This window comes from Cavia porcellus, unplaced genomic scaffold (genome assembly GCF_034190915.1).
Source record: "Cavia porcellus strain 051 isolate PalLab524CR breed Dunkin Hartley unplaced genomic scaffold, mCavPor4.1 scaffold_5, whole genome shotgun sequence".
Lineage (NCBI taxonomy): Eukaryota > Metazoa > Chordata > Mammalia > Rodentia > Caviidae > Cavia > Cavia porcellus.
In genome coordinates, this window is record NW_026947488.1 from 43,777,026 (window position 1) to 43,797,049 (window position 20,024).

General features: G+C 36.9%; 1 protein-coding gene across 5 annotated transcripts in view; it reads left to right on the forward strand.

Annotated features, from left to right (window-relative positions):
* Positions 1-20,024, forward strand: part of Pak5 (p21 (RAC1) activated kinase 5) — a 320,360-nt gene that overhangs the window by 25,855 nt on the left and 274,481 nt on the right. For 2 of the 5 annotated variants that reach the window (XM_063248705.1, XM_063248706.1), the window contains exon 2: positions 8,722-8,905. The exons of 2 other annotated variants lie outside the window; for them this stretch is intronic. The gene's annotated coding sequence lies outside the window, so the exon portion shown is untranslated. Of the gene's footprint in view, positions 1-8,721; positions 8,906-10,505; positions 10,610-20,024 lie in introns of those variants that run through there. One more of the 5 variants, XM_063248707.1, reaches the window with a different exon arrangement.

Consider the following 20,024-nt stretch of genomic DNA (forward strand, 5'->3'; position numbering starts at 1 on the left):
TTGGCCCTTTACGTGCCCTATATAATGTTTTATTGCCATTTTATGGAAGATAAAACTGTGACTTAAACAGGCAAAGACCATACAAAAATGTATGTCATTTCATGTTTCCCATGCAGAACCTTTCAGTGACCTCACGCTGGTTCTGATCAGTACTACCTTGCTTAACCTATGGTGGCCTTCTGTGACATGACTATATCCACTTCTACCTCATCACTCTCTGCCAGGCCCTCCTGGGGTTGCATGTGTTGTCCTTTCCAGCTAGAATCCCCTTGTCCAAAAATTTGACTTAGCTGGGACATTCTTGTTATTCAAGTATAGAACTAAATGCTTCATACTCAGAGATGTTCCTGATATCCAACCTAAGAAGCCAGTTGATCTCTATTGTGTGACTTCATTTTAAATCTTATTTAAAATGTTTTATTGGCGCATCATATGCACACAAAAAAGGCTCACATCTTAATATACAACTGGCTGGATTTTTACAGAGGGAACATACCTGTATACTGGCACCCTGAAGCACTCCCTGTGTGCGATTCTCATTACCCTGCCATGGGAGTAATTGTCATTCTGACCTCCACATCCTTGATTAAGGTGGAATCCTAGAAGTCTTCATTTGTTTCTGGATTTTTTCATTTGTTACTATGTCAGATTCTTCCATGTTGTTATGTGTGGGTGTTGTTCACTTGTTCTCATGGCTATGTAGTATTTCACTGTATGAAGAAACCACAGTGTATTAGTCTATTCTCTTGATAGGGACTGGCTGTTTTCCACATGGGGCTATTGCAAACAATGCCATTAAAAACATACTTGCATATATATTTTTTAGTGAACTGTATGCTTATGATTGGGTTTTAATGATAGTACTAAAAACTAGACAATACGTGCTTATTTAAACCTTCTCTCTCTAGCTTTACCACAGCAAAGTGTAATTTCTATGGAGCTAAGATCTTGTTTATATTTTCTCTCTCTTTTTAAAAAAATCAGCTTTATAGACGTTTACACATATCAACATGTTTAAGAGCAAGGTGTTTAAATTGCCCCAGTTATAAGAATAAGGAAACTAAAGCCGATGGGGGAAAAGCTTGTCTTGCTCTGTGTCACCAGACTGGAAGCCAGTGTGTGAGCAAGGCGGTCTGACTCTACAGCTTGGAATGTGGGTAACCAGAATAGACAAAAGATGGCTGGAAAGGATCTGGTAACCTCACCCGTGACACAACTCTGCATTGCTTCACTGGCTAGGGGAGCACTTGCTCCTTTTGTGTATTTGACACATACTTAGCACTTTCTAAGAGTTAAGTATATTCAAACACTAAACTTCATGAATTAAAGACATCCGCAGACAAGTACATACAAAGTTAGCTGGGTTTCTAGATGTGCAGACTGGCTTGGTTCTGTGCAGCTGTGGTTGATTGGTTCTGTGGGCCATCACATCCCACACAGTCATGCAGCCTTTGTTAGAGTGAATGTAAGGGATCTCTTGTCAAAATCACCAGTGTCTCCCTTTCATTAATATTGTTAGACTTGGTCCACATTCTGAGATCACAGAAGGTTGCAGTGGGCCAACCCTTGACTGGTCTGCATGTGAATATTTGTACCTCACTGTTATTTATTAGTAAAATCAAAGATAAGTTTTTCCCTATAAATTCTAAGAACACACATTTCTTTGGGGTGGGTGTTTATCTGTGTGTGTATCAGTATGCTGTAGTAATGTTTTAAGATTTACTCAATAGCATTTAGTAAGTGACATCATAAGAAAAACTGAGATATAAAGCCACAATAATAAATATACTTCAAGAAATCAAGTTGCATCATATTTCAAGGCAGATTAATTTGTATGAACAGAATCATTGGCTGGCCCTTTGTAAACAATCTGGTTCTCATTTTACTCAATTCAAATATTGCACAGTCATTAGTAAAATATTCAAGTAGTGCTTAAGGTTTAGGCAGCACAGAATGTATGAAAGTCTGCATCACACATGCTATGTAATCCGTTATACCACTGCTGCTGCTGCTGTGGCTGCCAGATGTCCCCTCTGTGAGCGGAATCCCACAGTAGTTTCTGTATCTTGCAGAGATGTTTCAAGATCTACTTCCTGAGTGTCTGGCAATGGTGAGTGCATATATATGTATGTGAGTGTATGTGTGAATGTAATGTTTACAGTGAGTCTTAATTTTGCAATCTGTATTCATCCATGTTTAGACATAGGTGAAACCTGCTTCTGCAAGTTTTTAATAGTGCATGGCCTTCACTGATCTTCCACTTGGGTAATAGCAGATAAGGTACAGTGACTTTGACAGGCATTGTTCAAAGTTTAAAATTTTCAACAACAGTGTCCAAAGTATATACTGTGGCATCTTGGAATGCCAAAAAAACAAATGACTTCCAATATATTTTTGGTTTACTTTGCTTTATATGTTTTTCTATGGGATCATGCTAGTTGCCTTAAGAGTCTTAAAATACTGATATTTGGAACCCTTCCTGTGCTACTCTGGTTTGGTTGATCCATGATGTGGCTAGGACAGCAAGATCTTTGGCAGCTACGAGGAGGCAGAGGAAGTCATAGAAAGCCGTGAACAAAATCTGCAACCAAAGACTTAACTCTGTCCAATGAAGATGCACTGCCAGAGGAGGTAGAGCCTTGAGGGTAAGCGGTAGGGTCATTTGAGGACTGGAAGGTAGAATTTTGATTTTAGGAAAGTACTTACAGGATGGCACGTGAGAGGAGAGATAAGTAGAATCTTCTGGAAGGCACTTTCCAAAGTTTGCTAGCCTGAGAGATGGAGTATTTCTCAGGATAAAATTCTGACCTTACTGATTTACAAGCTGTCTTCTCTAAAGGGTAGTTCCGTACCTCACATGTTATATAATTCAGAAACAAAAGTTGGTCTTAGCCAACTACTGGATTATTATGTACTAAATATGTAAGAATCACATCAAATCTGTAGCTTGATAAACTTATATGTAACCAATAAGGATAATTTTTAAAGCAACTTAATTTAAAATTGGTTTACATAAATAATAGATAGATGGCACACAGAAGGTAGGGTATGAATAACTTTTTGAAAATTTTGAGAAATATTGAGTCAGTAAATACAAGACATTGTACAAATCTTTTAAGTTAAATTTATTTTTTAACTGACACAAAAGCAAAGCATTGAAAACAGTGATACAATAACAAGAGTGAAGAACCCTGGAGCTGAGTGTTTTGAACAAACAAAATGCATAAGAACTACAAAAAGTCAAGTACGGGACCTGTGAGAATACTTCAGATGGTCTAAAAATTGGAATATGCAGAGTTTCAAAAATAACAGTTAAAAACTTTTAAAAAATGGTGATCACAGGGGCTGGGGATTTAGCTCAGTGGCATAAACGCCTGCCTTGCAAGCAGGCAGTCGTGAGTTCGATCCCTGGTACCGATAAAAACGAAAAAAGACAAAAAAAAAAAAAGATGGTGATCACAGTCAAGTAAGCCAACTTGAAAGAGGCAAATGAAATAGACATAACGAGGAGAAATAAAAATTTATCAAAACTACTCGTATCTGAATTTCCCATAAAGTACAATGAATAGAAACAAAGTTAAGCCCACTGTATGTTAGACAAGAGAAGGTCCAATTATAACCCAGCTAAATGTTTGATGAGAAGAAAAAAAAATATTTTCCTGTCAATCATTCAGTTGTCTTAGCAGCTTCCTTGTGAAAGCATATGTGGTCTTGGGAGACACAAGTTAAAACCGCAGTGAGTCACCACTGCATACCCATTCTCACAGCTAAAATTAAAAGACCACTATTAGTAATGTTCCTAAGAAACAAGCACAACTGAAACTCTAATAGACTTGTGATAATATTATAAAGCACTATAATAGCTTTGAAGACTAATTTAGCAGTTTCTTACACAGTTACACACGCACTTAACTCATGAGCCACAATTCCACTCCTAAGTACTTAACAGAAGCAACAGCACTGTATGGCTAATTGGCTCTCAGATAGAGATCTAAGAAGGAGGGAGATAATGAAAATGTAAAATGTGAAATTTCATGATTGTGGTGATGATTATATACATTTATACATGTATTAAAACTGAAAGTGTACATCGAAAATGACTATAGTGTTGTTGGCATTGATACTTTAATAGAACTGAGCTTTCAAAAGTTATAGAATTTATACATGCAAACAAACAAGTCTATCCCTCCAAATTAATTGATTTGTGAGCAGAAGAATGGAGAGTGCTTACGGATGTTAGCGAGAAAAGATAAAGCCCTGAGACATTTGGCAAGGGAATGGAAAACAAACGTTGGCCAAGTTAGGAAAGTTCAAAAATATTACACAGAGGGCCACTCTACCACTGAGTTGTATCTCCAGCCCTTTTATTTTGAGATAGGGTCTTGCTATGGTGCCCAGGCTGGCCTCAAACTTTTCTTCTGCCTCAACCTCCCCAAAAGCTGGGATTACAAGCATGTGCTACCATGCTCAGCTCTAGCAATGTATAATTTTGAGAGATAGTATTTTCTTAGTATGAAATGTTGAATTTAAATGGGGGTTTACACCCTTGGTCCAGGGGAATAAAACACTGAAGACCTGTTGAGGGAATCCTGGAAGTAAAATACAAAGGAAGTTTATTATTATTATTATTTTGAAAGTAGTGAAATACAACAGAACAAGACAGAACATAGCCAACTGAGACAGTGCAGTGAAATTGGTACAGAATGTCACAACAGGTTACCGGGATAACAGTAATAGATGCCATAGTATATCTCACTATCTTCACAATAGTTGTTCTTTCTATCAGGTATGGCAAAATCAAATGAAATACAGAACATTATAGAACTTATCAAAACAGAATATTGACTAGAGCAATACAGTTAATCAGCAAAACACTGACGACAATATTTGCCTTCAAATAAATGGTAGAAGGAAATTTCCCCCATTTGATATGTTTCATACGGTCAACCTCCCAAAAGATACTCAGACCTCTGGTTCCTATTTGCTAACGGTGGGCCGGGGTGCAGACAGGATGTTTGATTCGAGCCTGCAGACCAGAAGGCTCACTGTTGCTTACCAGGGAGGCGGGCTAGTTGCTTGGTTTCCCAGCACCCTAAGTTTCAAAATGATGCAGATCTCGAGAGATGCTGAGTGGTTCTCCCTCTCTGGTGGCTGCCACTTGCCCCAGCCATGGCTGCTTACCAAGGAGGCAGACTGGTTGCTTGGTTTCACAGTGACCTAAATTCCAACATGGCATGAATCTGGGGAGTCTCTGGGTGCTTCTCCCCCTGGGGCAGCTGTCACTTGCCCAAGCCACGGCTTCTTACTTATAAAGGAATTTTTTTAGATAGCATATTTAAATCTTGGAACACGTAGTATAAATTTGTGTGAGTTATGGAAGAGTGCTATCTCCATCACTTTTCATGCTACTTAGGTGATGAGCTGATCTTCCCCCCAATTTGCTCCTCCTCCTGGAATCTTGTGTTTCCACCATCCTAAACTCTTCCTCCTTCCTGGCCTTCCTCTCTCCCTTCTACTTAATCACAAAGTCTTATAATTTCACTAAAACTAAAAACAAATAAACAGACAATCTCCCCGAAACCCAAGTATATGTGGTTTGTGTCATGTTCCTTTTTATAGATTAGTTTTAATTAAACTGTAATTGTACATATTTGTAGGGTACAGGGTGACTTCAGTGTATGTATACAATGTATAATAACCAGATTGGGGCAAAGGACACATCTATCATCTCAGTCATTTATCATTTTTGTATTGGAACATTTAAAAATCCTGTCTCTTAGCTATATTATGTTCCTGTTTTCTGTTTTTCAATAAGAGGTTACCTCCAAACCCTAGAACCTGAGTTATTATGGTGAGTAATTGTGGATTGCCTCACTAGAAAAGTAGGATCAGTTGTTCTGTAACTGTATTTGTTCAGCAAAATCACCAGTTCTTTTTAATGGTCAGTTTACCTTCCAGAGACTCAGGTTCCATAGACATAGAGTGAGGCTCTGAGATTTATATTTTTATGTGAGTATCATAAATATATCTGGTGCATACCAGAAGTTTAGTATGTTGATTGATAATTGGATGGTGATTGTAATAATATTGTTTTGCACTTGCCAACTCAATAAGGTTTCTTCTGGAGGCATCGCTTACACAACATCATTATAAATAATTTGATCATATACAAGGTATAAAGAATAATAAAATGAATACCTCAATACCCATGATCCAGTGTAAGACATGGCATCTCAGTTACATAGCACAGTCCTTCAATGTCTTGTTTTCTTGTTGCATTACCTTATTTACCCTCAGAGATAATCACTGCTCTGATTTCTATCTATAAAAGTTTTACTGTGCTGTAACTCCTATTCCATACGTTTGAAGTATATGAATCAAGAATATTTGTGGAGTTGTACAACCTTCACCACTGTCAATGTTAGGACATCCTAATGAACTCTGAAAGAAACTTTTAACCATTAGCAGTCACTCCCTATTTCTTCCCAGCCCACCCAAGTCCCAGTCCTGGACAGCCACCAGTCTACACCCTGCTCCTATCCGTGTTCATAATCTAGGTAGCTGTACTGTACATCATGTTTTCAGTCCGCGGTCTTTTGTGACTGGCTTCTTTCATTTAGCATCCATTTTCAAGGTTCACCCATTTATATATCACTTATATATGTGTCAGTATTTCACTCTCTTTTATGGTCAAATTGTCTTTCTCTTGCATGGATATACCATGTTTCATTTATTCGTTCACCAATTTATGGACATTTTGATTGGTTCTATTTTGTGACTGTTCTAAGTAGTGCTGCTTCTGTGGATACTTCTACAAATATTCATGTACAAATTTTTATGTGAACCTAAGTTTTCAGCTCTCCTGACTGTATATCCAGAAGTGGAACTGCTGGGTCATGTGTTAGCTCTATACTTGAACTCTGAGGAACTGCCAAACTTTTTTTCCAAAGCTGCTTCTCCCTTGATGTTATCATTTTCATACATGTCTTTGAAGTTCTCTTTGCTGGTATTTCTAAACAATACGTAGAAATGCTGTGCATGGCTTTAAATTTAATATAGAGGATTTCATTCTACACTGTGAACATCCTGTAACTTATTTTTATCATCAGTGTGTCTGTAAGATTCACCTGTGTGGAGGCGGGCAAATACAGTACTAACTCATTATTTGCTCTGCTGATATGTTGCTGGGTTACATGAATACACACTTCACCTTGACTATTTTGTGTCTGTTATACACTTGTCTAATTTTTAGCCACACTAAATATACCATCTGCTGTTAATACTAGTCCTCATTTCCCACTACAAATTGTCATTTTATTCTTGCTCATGTAAATTTCAAGGTTGGTGCATGTGGTTAAACAGCTCTCCTAGAGAACTATCCTCTGTGTACTAATTTAAGATCTCAGCCTTTTCCACTTTCTATCACTGCCATTTTTTAGCTCTTCTTGAGTTCTCTGTTGAATCACCCAGCTAATATAATAAAGAAAGCAAGATTGTATTGCATGGGCCATTTTTATGGCCAGAAGGGAACTCATCTTTTTTGTTCACTTTGAGCTTGTCAAATCCTGGCCATCCTGACCAAACTAACTACAAAGAGAACTTAGTCTTACTCTGTATGCAGAAAAAAGAGTAGACAGTTGCTATTACCAAGCCAGTGTCTGCCCTGTTTACTTTTACATTTATCCCAACTTTTTGTAACTTAAAATAAAGCCCCTTTGCACATTCTCAAACCTGTGTTCTTGTTTATGTGGGCCTCAGTTTCTCTAAATGCCATTCGTTTATCTTTTTGAATGGCATTTGATCAAAGGCTGTGTGCCTGTTACATCATGTAAGATAATGTGCTAACTCATCTCCCACCCAGCAAGCAGAGTGGGTGTTCCACATTCCTACTAATGCTAAGTAGTAGCCACACTGTGTTAAACCAGGGGCACTAATTCTTGGAAGATGATAAATAGTATGCGTTTGAGATGGATAAATACAAGAGAGTAAAAATATCAAATAACATGTGTGGTAGACAGAATGACGGCCCTCCAAACATGTTTCCATCTAGATCCCCAGAACTACAAACCGTGTTGCTTTATGTGGCTCAGAGGACTTTGCAGGGACAATTAAGTTCAGGATCTGGAAGTGGGAGATTTTCATGTATTATCCTAGTGCATTAAGTATAATCACAAGAATCTTGTAAAAAAGAGACAAGAACGTCAAATCAAAGAAGAGATATGACAATGGAAGCAGAGGTCTGAGTGAAGCGCTTTGAAGCCAGAGTCAGCACTCACCGGGCAAGGGATGTAGGTGTCCTTTGAAATCTGGAGAAGTCACAGAAATGGACTGCTCTTGAGGCTTTAGAAAGAACTAGCTCTGCCACCATCATGTGTATGTGCGTGTGTGTATGTGTATGAAGACAGTCTCTCTATGTATCCTAGACTTTCTGAAATCATGATCCTCCTGCCTCAGGCTCCAAAATTCTGTGATTGCAGGTGTGTGCCATGATACCCAGTTCTGCTAACATTTTACTTTGTGTCCATAAGTCCCATTTTGGATTTTTCATCTCCAAAACATTAATGTAATAAATTTGAGGTGATTTTTATAGCAGCAGTAGCAAATTAATATAACATGATACTAGATAACATGTATCAAGTATTTACATGTTCTAGGTGCTCTTCTCTGCTGCATGTATAAGATTAGTTTATTTCGTTGACATCCTGCGTCCTTAAATTTCAGGATGCTGACTGAGAGTGAGGTGGACATAATGAAAAGAGGAAGTAGCTTTGAGAAAGAAACACAGTGTGTGGAAATCTCACCCAGTGAGTGAACTCTGTGACTCAGCAAGCAGCAGAAATGTGAACTACGATCAACATGGGCATGCGAGTTGGGACTATGCCCTCTGTCCCGGACTGGACAAAAGGTGCCTTTTGTCTTAGACTTTGAAACATACAAGATGCTCTGCCTTGTGTTTTGAAGGGGAAAAAGAGAGATACAGGAACCTGAGCAAAAGTGAGATGAAAGAAATTAAGTTGACCACATTATTCTCTGATAACATAAGTAATGATATCTAAATGTCTCATAGCTCTTTTCTGCTTATAAGTTGAATTCACTCACACTTTATTGTAGCTTTGTGGGGTAGGATTTGGTTCTAGAAAACAAATGGAAGAAAATATGGCCAGGTGAAAGTAAATGCCCTGCCCACAGTACTACAGCTCGTAACTGTTGGTATTAATAACCTGAATTCAGCAGTTTCTTAACCCTACCGATATTCTCAAAAGACTGATATGTGTATTTACTGTGCATACCCTTACTTTTGCAAGAAATTAGGTAGAATTAGGTAGAAATTAGGTAGAATTAGGACTTCAGCCTTCTGTGAAATGGGAGGCTAACTTAAGGACTAGTCTTGTTGGCTACACTTAAAGTATATCACTTCAGCCTCAGTCTCATTGAGTTGTAAAAGTTCCTTTTAGATTCTGATACTATACCATTATCAGATAGATGATATGCAATGTTTTCACTCATCTCATGGGCTTTCCTCACTTCCTGGGTCATGACCTTGCATAAAGTTTTTAATTTTGACAAAATAAAATTTATCTCTTTTTAATGTGGGTGCTTGAGTTTTACATGACTTCTCTATGAAACTATTGACAGATCTGAAGTCATTCAGATTTACCTCTGTGTTTTCTTCTGTTTTATAGATTTAGTTCTTATATTTAGACTTTAATCTATTTTCAGTTAAATGTTATATGTGTAACATGAGGTGATGGTGGCCAAACTGACTCTTTTAGGTATGTGGGTATGTAGCTGTCCCTCCACCTTTGATTGGAAATTGGATTGTCCTGACACTTTTTAAAAAGGCCAATTAACCATAGATGTTTGTTTTTTTTAAATGAACTCTCATTTCTATTCAATTGAGTGTGTGTGTATGTATGTGTGTGTGTGTGTGTGTGTGTGTGTGTGTGTGTGTGTGTGTGTGTGTGTGTGTGTCGTTTGGACTTGGTTTGAAAGATTATGACAAAATATTGTTTAACATATAACATCTGATCCCTGGAGATTCAGTAAATCTAAAAAAGCTCTTGAAAATTTATACTTTATATAAGCACTACCAAGTGACTCTGGAGCCAAGATAAGGAAACTCACAGTACTTTTCAAACTTCATTAACCAGTGGACTCACTGGAGGTCTTGAGGAAATGCATATTCTGATGCAGCAACTCTACATTGGTGGCTGAATTTCTGCATGTCTAACCTAGGAGATGATGATGCTGTGGTCCACAGATAACCTGTGAATGGCCAGTACTAGAAGAGTCTCCCTGCCCCCAAGAGTCAGGACCCCAATTCCTTGTAGGCAGCCATCAGGGGTTATATTTAGGATTTGATCAATAGATCATTTTCATTAACATTTGCCTTTTTTTTTAAACTTATATGCTGCCAAGATATTGAGCTCCTGCAGCTGATGTGTTTCAGACTTGGGGGGATGGTTTTTTTAAAAGGCTTCTGAATTTCATTTCTAGGCCTACAAAAAAAAAAAAAGACACGCTCAGCTGAAGAAAGGATTTATTGGTTTCTGAACTATTTCGCATTTGATTTGAATTCTACTTTTTCCCAGACGATGTCTATTGGCAGGTAATTTTTCTCTTACAATTGATACTTTAATGCAGGTATCTAATTGCATCACATTTGACTAGAAATTGGTTTAGATATATCATAAGTGCTAGATTACATCAGCTTTTCCAATATCCATCTGGTGTGCCTTTATTTCAGAGGTGGTCTATTTAAGATGTTGATGGATTTTTCCTTAGAACCTTCCTCTTTATTTTTTTTTCCCTGTGTGCTCTTAGGAAGGCATTCTAATCATCTGGATGTGGACTAGCTCACTTTTCACATGAGGAGCCCTTAATTGTTGCTATCTTCTCTCAGGAAAGCCGCTGTTTCTCAAGAGCGCTGGTAGAGGATTGCACTTGACAGTCCTCAGATGCATACTCAGATGCGCCCTTGCATATGACTTCGTGTGATATTATCTGGGTTGGGGTATAGTAAGTGGTCATTGATTTTCTGTTGAAAAGGTTTTGCAGTTCAGGCAACTGCAGCTGTTAATTGTAGATGTCAATTCTAGTAAACCTACGTTTCAAAACTGACCTGACCTCATGCAGTGTTTGCTTTTAAAATACTGGCAAAGTTGTGTGGTACAACCACTTGATATTTTCAATTGTTTGTCTTGGTCCTTAATTGCTATTAACTGTTTCATGAAGCTTTGAGTAACCTTCAGATAATAGTCTCTTAAATCTTATGGTGATTTTTCTTTTAGATTGAAATCTTTTAGTTACAGTATCTTTGCGGCTCTGTATTTACCTCCATTTTAAGCATGGCTTGGTACTTCTATTGTTCCACTTTTTGCTAAACAGTGTTTTTAATATGAATAATGCAATCACATGTTTAAAATATCAAACAGTACTTAAGAGATGCTTCCCCTTTCCAATTCTATTCTTTCTGTTGGTAGCCTTAAACAATATTTTGACATCTCTCTTTCTTGATGGACACAGAATCTCTTCAATTCCTACTCTGAAAACAGTGAGGGAAGTTAGAGCAGTTACATAAATTTTCACACTCTTGTCCAACTCTTACTTACCAAGTCTTTTTTTTTCTCCTTATGATCTAAATATGTGTTTAAATTTTTTTCTTTTAATAGTATTAATTTTTAAAATTGTTTAGTTATTTGAAGAGGAAATAGTCATTCAAAATAATCAAAATATGAAGTATAGGTATCCTTCCCCCAGTCTTTTATGAAATTACTCTTTCCGGTGGGTAACTGATGTTAATTACTTCTGGAATAAATTGTAGACACTTTCAGTGCATAGAAAAGCAGTTGCATGATTGCGGGCCACCATACCCATATTCGTAGTGGTGTCTGCATGGAGCACTACGCATATGCCCTTTGGATCCTCTTGCCCTCACTTGCCCTGTCCCATTATCAAAGGGGACACAACTAATTGCGAAGCCTCCAGACATCCTCTGTCAGGTCCAACCTAACTGCGCCTCACCTTGCACCCAAGCCCACTGTCTCACTTCTTCTCCCCTAAGTTGCCCCTGTTCTGAAAGAAAGAGACTCCATGATGAGAACCTACTTACCGCACTGAAAGGCACTACTTAGAAGCATGGGAAACTCATGTCCCATAAGGCAGATCTTTGACCAATCAGAAGCAAACTCCAAAACCTACTTGTTCCTTTTACTCCTCAACTGACTGTCTTAAGAAATTGTGTTGGCTTCTCAAAAGATGGTTCCATAGATACAGCTAGTCCCTCTTAGTGGTAGGCAGCAATATAAAGCCTTTTCATTGAGTTCACTTTTGGCGGGGGTCAGCAGGGATCAAACTCATGACCTCACACTTGCCAGGCAGAAGCTTATGCCACTGAGCTAAATCCCCAGCTCCACATAAAGCTTTTTCATATGGAGACTCTGCCTTTCTCTGTGCCTTGGTCCTGCTCTCTGAGCTCATGTTCCCTCCTCAGGCAGCAGACACAAACCCTCAGCTCTACTTCAGGGTGTTTTGGTGGTCTTTGGCTCGAGGTGCTTTCATATGTGGAATTAATTTTAATTTATCTCAGCTATTCAGAATAGAGATACTTTAATTCATACTGGCCTTCTGTACTAGTGTGAATTAATAAGGTTTTATTATACTCAAATTCTGAATTACAAATGTTATTGGTACCACAGTTAATTAAAATGAATATGAAATCATGATGGGGATAGAAAGAGGAAGAGAAATTTTAATTTTTCTAACTAGTAGAAATAGTTTGCCTCGTCATATTACATGTTCTATAAATATAAAGTTTATTAGACAGCTCTATAACAGTAGAATGTTGAAGTACATGTTTATGTTGTAATATATTTAATACAAATGTTGGGAGGAATATAAAGAATTAAATCAGTAAACTAAAATGTTGTTTTAAGTACATATTAATATCAATTATAATGATATCTACTGTGGTATCTGAGTTCATAAATGTTTTTGTTTGCAAACAATTTGGTTCACAAACAGAGACAAAATTTTGACTTTATTTTTCAGACTGCATCTGGTGACAAACACAACCATGACTGTCTTTCCCACATAAACACAAATGTGGCCTTCTTTTCCAAAATAGTAAAACAAATTAAGTTCATGAACTCAGGTACTACTGTATTTAAATTTTATAGTTCCATAAGATATTTAGGCAAAAGAAATTTTTGGACAACAGACTTCTTAGGGAGCTTCTTATTTGCTTGATAAAAATATGAAATAGCTGTACAATATGAATATATATCTGTTCATATAAATATAGATGCTTATGTAAATACATTTATATATCTTTATATACAAATGCACACTTTGGAAGATTAGCTGTGTGTAGTGTGCTTATTACTTTCTCCCATGACAGGTTAACATTTCTATTTAGTGTCCCTTTTCTTCTCAGTTTCAATGACCCATTAGTAAACTTTCCTGATAGAGATTCTACAGAGGGTTTTCATGATTTGTTTCCCCACAAGGAACATGGTAATATTAAAATAGGCAACTTTGGTTCATGTTTTTTCTTCCCTACTGATTCCATATTTTACTGTAAAAGTAAAAGTTACTAAGAGTGATCTAGATACATAGATACCCCTTTACCTATGTGAACTATAATGAGAATACTTATCCAGCCCTCTCCTATAATCTTAATCATGCTCATTTGGCTCAGGGTTCCCAGTGGGTCCAGTCCATAGCTAATTTGTTCCAAGGCAAAAGCAGCATGGTAGAAGGACCTAGCAGAGAACAGCTACTCATCCCTTCACAGAGAGAGATAGGAGGGTGAAAAGCTGAGAGAGAAAGGAGGATCTTGGGAAAAGAATTAAACCCAGTGATCTCCAACCACATGCTACCTCCTAACAATATATTCAGTTACTGACCTCGTCAATGGATGAATCTGCTGATGAGCATGGTACTCCATGATTTCATCACCTTTCAACTAAATGACATTTTGGGAAGACACTGTAGATCTAAACTATACCACTGTACATCTGGAGCCAGGAACATGACAGAGAGCCTCTGACTTCTAGGTGGAAAGGGGGTTATTGTCAAGACACCCCAGTTAGTCACATTGTGGTGTTGGTTCAGTCTCTTCCAGAGAAGAGCAGTCTACCAGGAAAACCTTTAAGATTTACTTCTTGGAAAGTGGATTGTAGAACATTCAAAGGTTGATAGACACAATCAGTCATTTTGTCAGCCATGAGTAAGTTGGGAGTAAACCTACTGAAAGAACTACAATGAACTGGGTTATTATAAATTCAAACATTAGATCTGCTGTCACGCAGTCATTGCTGGCTAGGTATATTTGTCATTCTTCAAAGCTGGCTCTACTACAGTGAAAGGTCTCTGAGTGCATTCTTTTTGCCATTCTGCAGTTATAAAGTTCAAAAAAACGTTAAGCATCACAGTAAATAGTCATGAATGTTAATATAAGTTTTGGATAATCAACCGAAAGTGTAAAAATGAAAGTGACCTTTAAGCCTAGAGCGAAACCCAAATCATTTGGTTGGGAAGATGGACTATGTTAGAAATGTAAATAAAAGAAACAGATAAAGTGAGTTACGTACGAAAATGGAGCTTAGAACCCTCTGATCACTGTGGCTGTCACAGAGATGGTGCAGATTATGGTGCTGGCTCTGAGCTGGTGTTATCCAACCTGAGCCAGGAAGCCTAAGAGGACTGGGGAAAACAGTTCCATTTAATGGTAAGGTAGTCTTACAAATTATGATAAGAATAATCTCATAAATTCTACCCTTGAATTTTTATGAAGAATTTGTGATCATAAACTCTACGCTGTCTTTCATTTGTTAACTATCTATTTCTTTATGAGTACCATGCAAAGTCTCTCGTTTTATTTTCTTCCTTCCATGGAAGTCCCTATTAAGTCAAGTATTACCTAAACATTTATTCACTGATATTCACCGACCTCAGAATGGCACTTTATCACTGTGGAGCAATCTCATATTATAATTCTCTCTTTCTTTCTCTCTTCCTGTGTGTGTGAGGGTATGATGTTTAGAACTAAATAGAAAACCCACAGGAACCTTCCCCAGACTGACTTGAATGGGACTCACAGACATTAAATGGGACACACACTGTTATTAATTGAGCTATCATCATACTATGTTTCATTTAAAATTCTTCTGGTTCTTTTCTCATATGTTATTTGAAGTATCCGCATCTTCTGCACATTTTATTGTACAGTGATAAGTGCAATGCTGTGGAGATGAAGGAACCTTTATATATTGTTGGTAGAAAGGTAAACTAGTACAAACACTGAGGAAATGATCGTTGAGATTTCTCACGAAACAAAAACTAGAAATTCCATTTTACCCCCATATTCCCCTTGTAGTTTTCTTCCTGAAAGTAGTAAAATGTTGGAAGCAGCCTATATGCCCATCAACAGATGAATGGATAAAGGAAATGTGATATTTACACATGATGAAGTACAACTGTACCATAAGGAAAATAAGCTTAGTCATTTGTAGGGAAATTGATGAACCTTGAGATCATGATATTAACTAAAGTAAATTAGACAAATGAGCTAAAATGTCACATGATTTCTGTTATATGAGAAGCCCAAATTATACATAAAGATCAAAATAAAAGATAATAGGACATAGGGAGATAGATATTTCTTAAACAGAAAGGGATCAGATAGAAAGGCGGAGATGAGAACAGAAGTTAAGAAGTGTTGTGTATGTGTACAAACTTCACACAAGGAATGTAAACGTTCTGCAAATATGTACTAGTAAGATAAATAATTTAAGAATACAAATAACTAAAAGCAACAACCAAAAGATATCACTTTCACTTATCAAATAGACAACAAAGAAAAAATAATTGGTCGAATACACAGTTTAGGTAGTAGAATGTGTGTTTGTGTGTGTGTGTGTGTGTGTGTGTGTGTGTGTGCGTGCACATGTGTGTTATAGACAGCAATATAAAGTTATCCCAGAAAGTCATTCTCAATGTGTCACAATTTAACATTTGTGTATGTTTACTCAATGTTACTTTTAAACATGAATTTTTTCTTACAAGAGTCATGTTATCTATAGAGGATGATGTCTCTTCTGCTTATCTAGTTTTGATTCCAAGGATCTTCATACCCATATTCTTGTTTTTAAAACTTTTGTTTTTTCACTGGTACATATTTGTAGTATTCATGAGCAGTTGTTACATGTATATAATGTATCTTCATTCTTTTTCCCTTCACTTCCCTACGTAATCATATTCTTGCAAATATACTATCGTGTTTCTTTCCTTCATTTGCACTTACATGCTAAAGAAACATTTCTCCTTAAACTCATGATTCTCAAACTTTCAAGTGTATTTGAACCAGGTGGAAAGCATGTTAAGTCAGATTGTAATAGACCTTACTCTCAAACTTTATGATATAATTAGATCTGGAGTGATACACAAGAATTCATATTTCTAATAAATTACTAGATGTGGTACTGACTGAGAGAACAAGCTTTGATAACCACTTCCTTGGATGAACACAGCTGTGTATAAGAGGTACCCATGAAAGTTACCACGTGCAGAGTCATATCATTACAGGTGTTTGAGACCCAACTTTTAATGGAAGTAAAAGACAGCTTGGAAGTTTTAGCAAGCATTCTTTTCCATTGCCAGCTGAATCTTTTGCATCCTGCTATGCCCCTTCAAACTTACCTCATGTGCATGACTGTCTGCACTATTGAAGCATGACTTGTTTTGTACTTTCCTGAAAAATGGAAACCATCAAAGGGAAGATTGCTGAAATGTTAGCATCAATCCATAATCCAGCTGGCAGCTCAGTCTTGTTTTCTCTTTTTTTGTTTCCTCTTCCCTGGAGAAAGTCAAAGACCATCCCTGTACTCTGAGTCTTATATTCTCTAACCTCTGGATTCAGTAGTTCAACCACACATTGGATTATTTGCATTAATGCACAAATGTGCCCTACAATTTCCTATTTTAAAGCTATTAGTGTTTTAAGCAATGGCTAAAAATTGGTTTTGTCTCTCCAGGTGTAATATTTCAGAAGACTATATTTTTCTAAGAATTGCCTTCACATACTTCTTGCCAATAACTGCTTAGCTCATTCCAATCTGGGCTATTTTTTCCTGTGGCTTGCAAATTTTTGAGTTTAACAGATTTTAGTATTCCTCTGTGTAACATTTGACTAAAGTATCAACTCACAACCTTCTTTTTTTTTAGCTAAGACAACCTTCTCTGAAAGATCTATACAGGATGGGGTGCTTCTGCTAATCTACTTTCTCTATGCAGTTTTATTAACCTCTCTTTGGATAATATTCAATCATTCAAAGGCTGATGAATCTTTATTCTTTACTTTACATTTAACACAACACTTCATATTGAAGTTCACTTACACAGTTGCTTACTTGGCATCTTCCCTTGGGTGTCTAAGAGGCAAACTCAAAATTGGCATACTAAAGGTATAATTCTAAATTTCCTCTAACTCATGACTCTCCTACTTACTCCCATCTCAAAAAGTTATCACCTCACTGTCCACAGTCCAGAAGTCCTTTGACGATTTACATCTATATCCATCACCACATTTTGGCTGAAATTTGCATTTTTTATTTCTTTCCATTTCCACTTCCTTTCTCCAGACCAAGCGCCACATAGCCATAAAAACCCAGAACAAGGTTACTTGTTGGCCTCACCCTGATTGGATTCCACGACAGTAGTGAGAAGGATCTTTTAAAAATGAACTTCTGATCACACCACTACATACTTATCTCTCTTTTATAGTTTTGCAACATATTTGGAATAAAAGTGCCATTTTCCCATGAGTACCCTGTAACATCTCTCTTCTACCTCTCCAATCTAACCTTGAACTGTACCCTCATATCGCAGCCCCACTTGTCCTTCAGTTTCCTGGAAACAAGATCTCCTGTGAGGACACTAAATTTACTGTTCTCTTCACATCAATTTCTCCAGTGCCTTTGGAACCTGGTTCCTTTCCGTGCTTTAGCTCCTACTTAATTTTGTACTTTAGCTCAACCTACTAGTTACATTTTGAGAGACACATACCTGCCCATCCAATGTTGGTCACTTTCCCCTGTGTTCCCCTTTCTTGTTTCTTAGTAGAAATTTAAATTTGAGATGATGTACTAATTTTTGTTTTCTTAGTTATCAGACTCCTCTAGTAAATCTAGTAGTTCACGAATCCTCTGAGGTTATTTTAGATGGCTTGTTAATGTCTCCATCTCCGTAAGTTAGAGGCTTCATCTGTTTTGTTAATGGTTAAATCCTGAGAGTCCGGCTCACTGCATAGTATACAGATGATCAGTAAGTTAGGAGATGGAGTAATATTTATTAGAGGATTGCTTTGCACAGCATAAAATCTGGATATGATATAAAGGTCTATCAATTTAACAATTAAATTATAAGACAATATATACAGGACCTTTATAAAGAAAGAAATTAATTTATACATGCAACAGTGGAATGATACTTAATAAATGTTAATTGGAAAAAGCAAATTTCTAAACAACACATAGAATAATACCACTAATTCTCAGCTGCGTCCCATATTACATCTGCCCCCCATTTTGCTGAGTTTCTGGACATTTTACTAACATTGCTTCCAGAGAATGGCAATACCAAATGAGAAAAACTTCCTTTATCTGATTCTTTTCAAAATTATTGCACTTTTATATATTTACACTTTGTATATTTTCCTTTTGTTATTCTCTAATTTAAAAGATAAGGACATTGTAAAGTAGAATGCAAAATAATATGTATACTATTTTCATTCATTCTTCAAATTTCATTTATAATCTACTATGTACCATATACTGCTAAAGTCTTAGCATAATAGTGAGAGCCAGTTTTCTCTTCCACATAGGGTAACTAAAAAATAATGTTATGAGAGTTTATCTCTGGCAGTGGTGAGCTTACCATTAGATTTCATTGCAACTTCAAATTTTCAAATTTTCAGTGATAAATATGATTAAGTTTAAAATTATTCAAGTTGGTTTTAAAAGCATTTAAGTCCTGGTGTGGAAAAAAGCCTAATCATTTAAGAACAATTTACCTGGGCAGATGAATATGTTTCAGTTTAAGGAGAAAATCATTAATGGCCTAAATATCTTTGATGTGGACATAGTTATGTGTAGTACTTAACAACTTAGAAAATTTATAAATATGAAAGTGTTCCCAGCAGGAAACATGACAATCTTGCTTTCCTTCTCCTAGAGTTTGATTTCTTTAACATGGTCCACTGACATGTTCACTTTGGAAAATGAGTACCCAGGGGAGCTTTGGATTCTTAATATTTGTAACACACACCTGACAGTATTTACAAAAGCCACATATTGGATCCAGAAGAGCAAAGCTCTCTGGGCGGTGGAGGCTGAGTTGTAAGCAGATTGTGTTAAGTAGGAAATGAGTTGGAGGTTCCAGAATGTGAGTGTCATGGGAAATAAAAAGATTAAAATGTGAAATAGGAAAGAGAATGGGAGTGAGAGGAAATGCCACTCAGGGAATCTCATAGCTGTTGTCCTGATTCCCTTACTGAAAGGTGATGCATAGAGGAACAGAGAAAGACAAGTATAAGATGTGGGGAGTATTGTCTTAAAGAAAGATTAAATGCTGGCTTTCTGCAAATGCCTTTATGAACAACTTTCCCAAAACACTGAAGCACCATGTGCCTATGTCCTGTCTTTCATTCCTCCATGTTTTCTTCTTTCCTTGATATTTTCATTTCCATTTTATGCACTCAACTTTAGCCACAGTCTTCTAAGTGTGTCTACCTTAGATCTAGTTGTGACTAGAAATATCACCACATGCAACATAACAGTCATCTGTGTCCTATGCTCTGCGCATTCTGTCCTAATTTCCCTACTTGTTTTCTTCTGTGAGCAACATTTTTCTTTTGACAAGACCATCAGTCTATGAATCCACATTTTCTCCCTCTTCTTTAGCCCTATTCATCTCCATTACTAATGCTAAAAGATTCAATAATTTACATCTACTTCTTTGCAACC